General features: G+C 45.8%; 1 long non-coding RNA gene across 1 annotated transcript; it reads right to left on the reverse strand.

The window, feature by feature from the left end:
• Window positions 1–403: 403 nt before the first annotated feature.
• LOC109281436 (uncharacterized) lies at window positions 404–7332 on the reverse strand. The gene is made up of 3 exons (XR_002088095.2): window positions 6747–7332; window positions 4624–5932; window positions 404–3722 (listed from the first exon to the last, which is right to left on the reverse strand). It is a non-coding gene; the product is annotated as an uncharacterized LOC109281436 (long non-coding RNA).
• Between the last annotated feature and the right edge of the window lie 378 nt (window positions 7333–7710).

A 7710-nucleotide genomic window follows, 5' to 3' on the forward strand; every position in this document is an offset into this window, starting at 1 on the left:
GGGGCCGATGGCGAGAACAAAATCCCATTGCCCGCACTTCTAACCCAGCACATCCCTTGAGCATTGCCTGTGACAGAGATACTCTTTCTATCGGACCTACAGAGAAGTTTACACAGTTGACTTAGATATTGTTGTGTGTACTACATGCACAACTATTTTTGCTCCATATCCAAATAGGTGAATTCAGGGAGCTGAGCTAAATGAGTGTTGAAAAATTGCAAAAAACCCCCCCTGCATGAGCTGCTTCAAGGGCTGGCTAGAGAAGCCCAAATGCTGCTCTCCGTTGTGCTTTGGTGACTCCCCTCCTGTCGGAAAAAGGTTGCACGGGTAGAATGAAAGGCAGAATTTGGCCCTTGGTCCTAAAGTTTATACACCATCCGCTCAGTCAAGAACAGAAAGAGGCTATAGGCAGGGCTGGTTTTTATTTATCCTTTTTGTCCCCTTTAAAACAACACAGAACAACCTAAGCTCCAAACTTAGGTTTAGTTAGAGGAAAAAGTCATTTAAATAACACACACAAAATATGTGAGAATTTTTATGACTAGCATATCATGATCATCATGACATTTTTTTTTTGAATATCAGCTTTCCCATGTGGTGCTAGAATTGGGTTCCCAGGTATTCAGACAAAGCATGAAAATCAGATGCCAAAAAGGAAATGATGGGGGTAATCTGACTCCAGGTCCATGTGGCTTCTGCTGTCTGGGCCGTGAGCTCTGCTTCTGATCCCTGTCATCTGTCGCTTCACCTGGCACATCCTCATCGCTGAAGTCCTATATGGAGAGCCTGACAATGTTTACTTATATATCTGTAGTTGCTATACTCTGTATATCTTACCCTAGGTCTCTGTCTGGGCAAGTTTAGGGATAATGCAGCCTGCAGGGATTAAAATTTTAATTTTTTTTATCCAAACTTCTTGATGAAAGTAAATGTAGATGTTAAAAACCTTGCTCATTTGAACCATTAAAAGTATATTTAAATTGCATGGGAATAACATATGCAGTTTTTATCCACTTTCACATGTGTTCATTTTCCATGAGCAATTTCCTTGGATTCCAATAGGCTCCGATTTCCCTTTCTGTCTTTTTTTTTACAGTCTGATACAATGCCCGTCGGAGATAATGGGGGTCTTTCCATTGAATCATAGACTTATAGACATATGGGGCTGGAAGGGATCTCCAGAGGTCATCTAGTTCAGCCTCCTGCCAGAGGCAGGGTCATTCCTATGAGCCATCAATAGACTGCAATAGACTTTGGATCAGGTCCTTAATTCTTGCAGGTGTAGCTCAACTTGACACAGAAAATTGCATCTAAAGTTACACTTTTTTCAGCTCCTCCACTTATCCTCCATCGCTGATTTCTACAATACTCCCAGGAAAGGCTCTTTGATCGGCAAAGGCACACGTGGCATAAAAAGCAGTAGCAACCATAGAAATCAGAGGAGTTTTCCCAGTTTATATCAGGGCTGATTTCCACGTTAGTTGCTCTTGAGCAACATCACCTCAATAGGCTTGCTGATGTGCATTATGATGCAATTTTTAGTCTCGTTGTGGCTGGAAGGTATTTTGGTGAAAAGTGAAAGTAATTCTTTCAGCTCATAGTTCAGGTATCTTCCTAGGAAGCAGCAAAAACAAGTATGAAAAGTGTAGGGTCAGTGGAAGGTCATCTGATCTCTTGGAGTGGAGAAGAGAAGAGTACGGGGTCCCACAGAGATGATAGCTGATGTTTCGATATATAATCTGAGGGCCCTGTTCTTCTCTGAATTATATATGGAGAAATCCCAAGATCTCCAAATTTTTCTCCATATAATTCAAGGAAGAATTTGTCCTTGGATACTCAACGGGTGTCAACACCATAGAATTGCCAACACCACAATCTACTCCATTACACTCGGTGAGGGATTGGCGACCAAGCATGAAATAAGAAGTTTGATTCAGTGGTCCACATAATGGCACATGGGGAAAGCAGATTTTCCCTCTATGCATTGCCTTTTGTCTGATGAAGCCAATGTGTAATTCCCATGTGCAGGGTGGGGAAGATTATCCTGTAGTTAACAAATTGAGGAGAGTAAGCTGTGCAGTATTGGCAGCTTTAGGTTGCTATTAGTGTGCCCACACAAGGGGCTTGCACTGACTTTTCAACTCTATCTGCTTCTCTCTGGCACTGTCATAGTGGCACAAAACTGTTTGTAGATCAGCCTGCAGAACCAGGCCAGCACCATTTTGTCTGAAAACTACGCCCTTCATAAGCCCCAGTATCATCAACGGTGGCAATCCCTCATGGTCGAGGATGATTACCCCCCTGGGGCAAGGAAAGGGTTGCAAATGAGTCCATTGATGGCTAAGATAGCTGATCCTAGAGCCAGAGACTCTCTGGCAAATGCCATGGGTGGTGGTTAAAGGGAGGGTGTAACCACAGATCTTTTGGCCTTGTTTCCTTTCCTTCCATTTCTGTCATTTTTTTGCCACACGGGTGAGACGGTTTTCCTCAAAGTAAGACATACCTTCTCACAAGGCATCACCATGTAGCCCTGTCCCAGGTTAGCTTTTCCCAATTTGTGGTGTCCATGCCACATATCTTAATGTTCGCCTTGAGGGTGTCCTTGAAGCATTTCCTCTGGCTGCATGTCCTTTTTCCTTGGCTAAGTTGGGAGTATAGCAGGTGTTTTGGTAAATATACATCATGCGCTCACAGCGCCCTGTCCACCGCAGTTTCATAGACATTAGGGCTGGAAGGGACCTCGTGAGATCATCGGGTCCAGCCCCCTGCCCAAAGGGGAAGAAGTCAGCTGGGGTCAGATGACCCCAACAAGATAACCATCCAAATGCTGATGTTGAATAGCCAATGCTTCCATACTGGTGGTGTTAGTGTTGATGAGGACACAGGCATTTGTGTGACTATCCTCCCACTTTATGCCAAGGATCTTCTGCAGGTAGCGCTGGTGATGGCATTCCAGGCTTTTCAGATGGTCCCTGTAGGTCACCCAAATGTCACAGCTGTAGAAAAAAGTTGGGATCACCACAGCCTTATGTAACAGGAGCTTTGAGTCCTGATGTCATGATCATTGAACACACAATGATTCAGTCTTCTGAAGGCACAGCTGATGCATCAGATCATATACCAGATCTCCTTGTAGATGTTGGCCTTCTTTGAGAGATGGCTGCTGGGGTATGCAAAATGTTCAACCCCGGTATAGAAGCTACATAGAAGGCTGCTTTAAATTATGTCCATAATTCTGTTATACATAATGGATACTAGGTCAGCAACTCTTTTCTGGTTCACTGAAAGGTGAATTGATGCATTTACTGGCATAAACTTCAGCAAATGCTCCTGCGACCTCCAACAGTAATCCCTTGGGGTAATGCAGCATACCTGTATTTATAGCCAACAGCACACAAAAAAGCAATGTTGCTAGCATCAGGTTCAGACATCTTGGTTCTTGGTCATTTGGGCTGAGGAACATCTTTATAGACATGTCAACTAAGGGCAGCCTTTAGCATAAATCCAGAGTAGGGCTTGAACTCACTTTCCTAGAGCCATAGCAAGATAATATAACCTCTATTGTTACTGCATTCACTAATGGTTAGTAACACAAAGGAATTTAATTTGATTCAGCGGCCCACATGCTGGTATATGGGGAAAGCAGATTTTCCCTCCATGTATTGCCTCTTGTCTGACGAAGCTTTCTTCCTCTGCTGAAGCCGTTCCTTAGTAACACTTCCCTGAAAATGAGGAAAAAGCAAATTACCAGCAACGTCATTTCTTGCTTGCAACAGGATTATCAATAATGACCTATTAAGATCCCTTCTTGTGATGATGGAGTCTCACAGAAGATCAGCCAAACATGTTAATACTTCGATTTTTGCTGCCCTCCAGATCTGATTTACTCTGATGCGTCAGCCTGACTTCCAGATGTTGTGACACAGTAGTAGGCCTGTACAAAGTGGCTAGTATTTGCTTTCGATTTGGGCAATTTGGGGGACAGTGATTCGATTCGGTGATTCGAATCACTGTCCCGAATCGATTTGGATGAGTCTGATTTGGAGATTTGGCTGCTGCCAAATAAGCTGAATCTCTGAATCACACAGGCCCCATCCCATGCCTGCTCTCAATGGCTGCCCTGCCTGCCCCAGCTCCCGGCTCTTTGGGAAAAAAAGCCTGCACTCATTGGCTCCTGCCTGGCAGGGGGCGATTCCTGCTGCCCCCCACTGCCCCGTGCTGCATGGGGGGCTCTTCCATAAGCCCCCAGAAGCCTCAAGGCCACTGCAGCAGCTGGTGAGTGCAGGGTTTTTTGTTTAAAGGGCCGGGAGCTGGGGTGGGTGGGACCGCCTTAGGGGGGTGCTGGGAGAGTGGGTGGGGGCTGGGGGGCTCATGGCAGAGTCCCCCCCTATAGCATGAGGCAGTGGGGGGCAGTGGGGATTCCCCCCCTGTCTGGGAGCACCCAGTGAGTGGGGCTTTTTTTAAATAACTGGGAGCTGGGGCGGGTGGGGCAGCCATGGGGGTGCTGGGGGAGTGGGTAGGGGTCGGTGGGGCTGAGGGAGCAGGCAGGGAATGAGGCCTGCCAGGGCCCCCTCATGGTCCTCTTCCCACTCCTTCACCCTGCCTTCCCCACCTCCCACTTACCAGCATGGAGTCCAGGTCCATTTTCCTGCTGCAGCGAGTGAGGACTGCCCAAATTGCCGAAGCTCTCTGAATCTTTTCCGAATTAATTTGGAGAGCTTCAAATCAATTCAGACCTTTTAACTGGTCCCCTGATTTGATTTGGATTTGGACATTTGTCTGCCGAATCGGGCCGAATCTCCTCCGAATCGAATCAGCTCCCGAAGCTTTGTGCAGCCCTACTGAGCAGATCTTGTTTCTTATCTAGCTTATTCCAGCCAGGCATTTGAGGCAAGACAGAGATTTTCCAGCAGGAATTTCCTATTTCTTTACTGTGGGGGCTTTTTGGTTTTAAAGATGTGTGGAAACATGGTCCTATTTCTGGATCCAGTGGAGGTTAGTTTGTGGAGTCAAATTGCATGGGTTCTTCTTGTAGTGAGTGGCCTCAATCACTTTTTGCTGCGCTGAACTTACATGTGCCTCCATTTGCTGATGATTTGAGCTGTATGTGCGGGAGTTTGGAACAGCAATCTCTACGGTTGACTGGGCATGAGTAAACTAGGGGTCAGGAAATGCCCTGCCAAACGCTCTGTCTTTAAGAACTCTAATAGTTTGACTGATGCAAAGGAAAAAAACAAACCCTATAATCTTATAACAAGATTCCTTTATTCAGAGAAAGTAGAAGACTCCTGCTGCACAGAATATATAGCTACTCCAGAAGCTGCTATTAGTGATGCAGTGGGATCAAGACTTTTGCCCAAATTAGATGTAGCATGTATATTTTAATTCTCAAATAATGCAAGAAGACCATGCAAATCAGCAAAAAAAGAGATCTGATGCAGAAAGGCTGCTTGGGGGGAAAAGGACCGTTCGCAGCTCGCAGAGTAGATGGGCTAAAACCAGTGTCTGGTTTGCTCCAGGGCTGAGGATAAATTGTTCCCGTGTGCTATGCTCAGTGGAGGACAGACACCTCGGTGAACCATATCTCTTAAATCCGGTGGCCTAGAAGACTTAGACAGTCTACTCAATGATCTCAGAAGAGACACTTGTATGCCAATTGTATGGTTCGGTCCATCGGGTTTAGAAACGTAGGAATTCTGCTTTGTTCCTCACGTGGGTGTAACTCCAGGGACTTCCGCTGATCCTGTTCTGCCTCCAATGAGTGAAGTTATTCGGCGCAGAGCTCCTTTCCTCTGCATTGTTACTTCTGTGAAGGCTTCACCTGGTTTGATTTTTTGACAACAACGATGTGAACGATGCTTGCAAACAAAGTAGAAGCAACTGATTGTGTAAGGGAAAAACATCTGCAGACGTTTAACTCACGTTTTCACCTCTGCTCGGGAGAATAACATGCAGAAATAAGATAAACTAGTCCAGGGAACATTGCAGAAACATTTGAGACCAGATAGAAACAGAATGGGAGTTTTAGTATTGGAAAAAACTGTAGGATCAAGTCTCAGCTGATGTAAACGAGTATTGGTAAGCTGATTCATACCAGTTGAAGACCTACCCCAGAAGTTTGGGGAAGAAAGATTCTAGCTCCCCATAATCTCAATTCCTGTTTCCAAAGGGAGCTGAGTTTGGGAAGAAGAGCTATGAAAGCAGTTTGTAAGCCTTCCAAATATACATCTTCCCAGGAAAGAAAAATCTACTAATTGCTCCTGGAAAAAGGGACCTATTTTTTCATCGTTCCGAAGAGAAGAATGATAGATTAATTCTACTATAATATTGACTGAGGCTGATACACCTTTACCTACACAGGTACCATGCATCTGTTACAATACACTAGTTTATGGGGAAGTGTGAACCAACTCACAACCTGATGTCAGAGGAAAGGTGGATAAGGAATAGAATTGTGTCATAAAATGCATTTCTTTTCACGTCATGGAAAAGGCGGTGTTTGGGGAAAGGGTAATACCGTGAGGTCAGATTTGACATGGTCTACCTTGTCTAACTGGCTGAGTGAAGGAAAGGGCCGGAGCAAGGCTAGAAAGATTTAAGGAAATTTGCTACTTCCTCAAATGGTCACTTCTTTCAAGAAGGCAAAATCCACCCCCCAGCCAAAGCCCCCACAGATCTTGCCCAGCAAGTAACCACAAGCAGCCCGAGGAATTACAGAGGGCAGAGGGGAAACCATCAGTACATACCGTTGCTGATCTGCAGAGATGTTTGCTCAGAAGAGCCAATGGGCTCCTGATTGTGCTGAGATACCAAGGTGACAGGTGTCTTAGATTAGATAGAAAATGAGGCCTATGCATTTTTATTGCATGGCTTATAGCAACTTTGTTTTTAATAAGAATGTGTGAATCGGGAAGACCTCGTGCCCCATTACTTGCACCCTATCTGTCTAATAGCCGCTGCTCAGATCAAGATGGAGCAATGCATGCTGGGGCCCAATGTGTCGGGTGACTACCCTGTCTCCATCTATAATAGGGAGAGGGTGGTTGTAACCTATTCTGTTTTATCTGAAGTTTCGGACTCCTTTAAGGCTGTGACCTGCCAATGGCTGAGCACCCTCAAGTCCCATTGAAGTCCCTGGGAGTGGAGGTCGCGCAGCCTCTTGCTTTGGGTTTCCCTGCATGTGATGCAAAGTGAAACGTCTAATATAAAAGTCTCCATGTGCTCCCCCCTCCAGGGCTTTGCATTTCCAAGGATGCTGTCATGTTGTGCTGTTTCCAAAGGCCCTGGCACGTGAGGAGTCATAGGCTCCGACTTAGCCAAAAATGCTGCGTTTTATGCAGTGCCCCAAAGATCAGCATTCCTGCGGGAGGACTTCTCCTCTCTGCACACTTCACCTCTTGACCCCGTCTGCAGGCAGGAGTTAAAGTATAACTAAATGGCTTTGGAGCTGGGTACAACTGGAGCCTGAGGCTACCTCTAGATTTTCCCCAATTAAAACACAGAATGGAAGCACTTAGGACAAGGGGTCAGATGCCGGAGAAAGCTGGTGTTGCAGGGAGAGAGGGCACTGCTGCTTTATTTTGGGCCAGATGTTGCTTTCTGTTAAGCTCTTGCTCGGGACAGACCAGTTCTAGAGCCACAGTTCAAGGAGTCCTGCGGTGTGAGCACTGCCCCGTAGAAACCAGCAACCTCACTCATGCCCCTTGACTC

Source organism: Alligator mississippiensis, chromosome 4 (genome assembly GCF_030867095.1).
Source record: "Alligator mississippiensis isolate rAllMis1 chromosome 4, rAllMis1, whole genome shotgun sequence".
In the NCBI taxonomy this organism is placed as follows: Eukaryota; Metazoa; Chordata; order Crocodylia; family Alligatoridae; genus Alligator; species Alligator mississippiensis.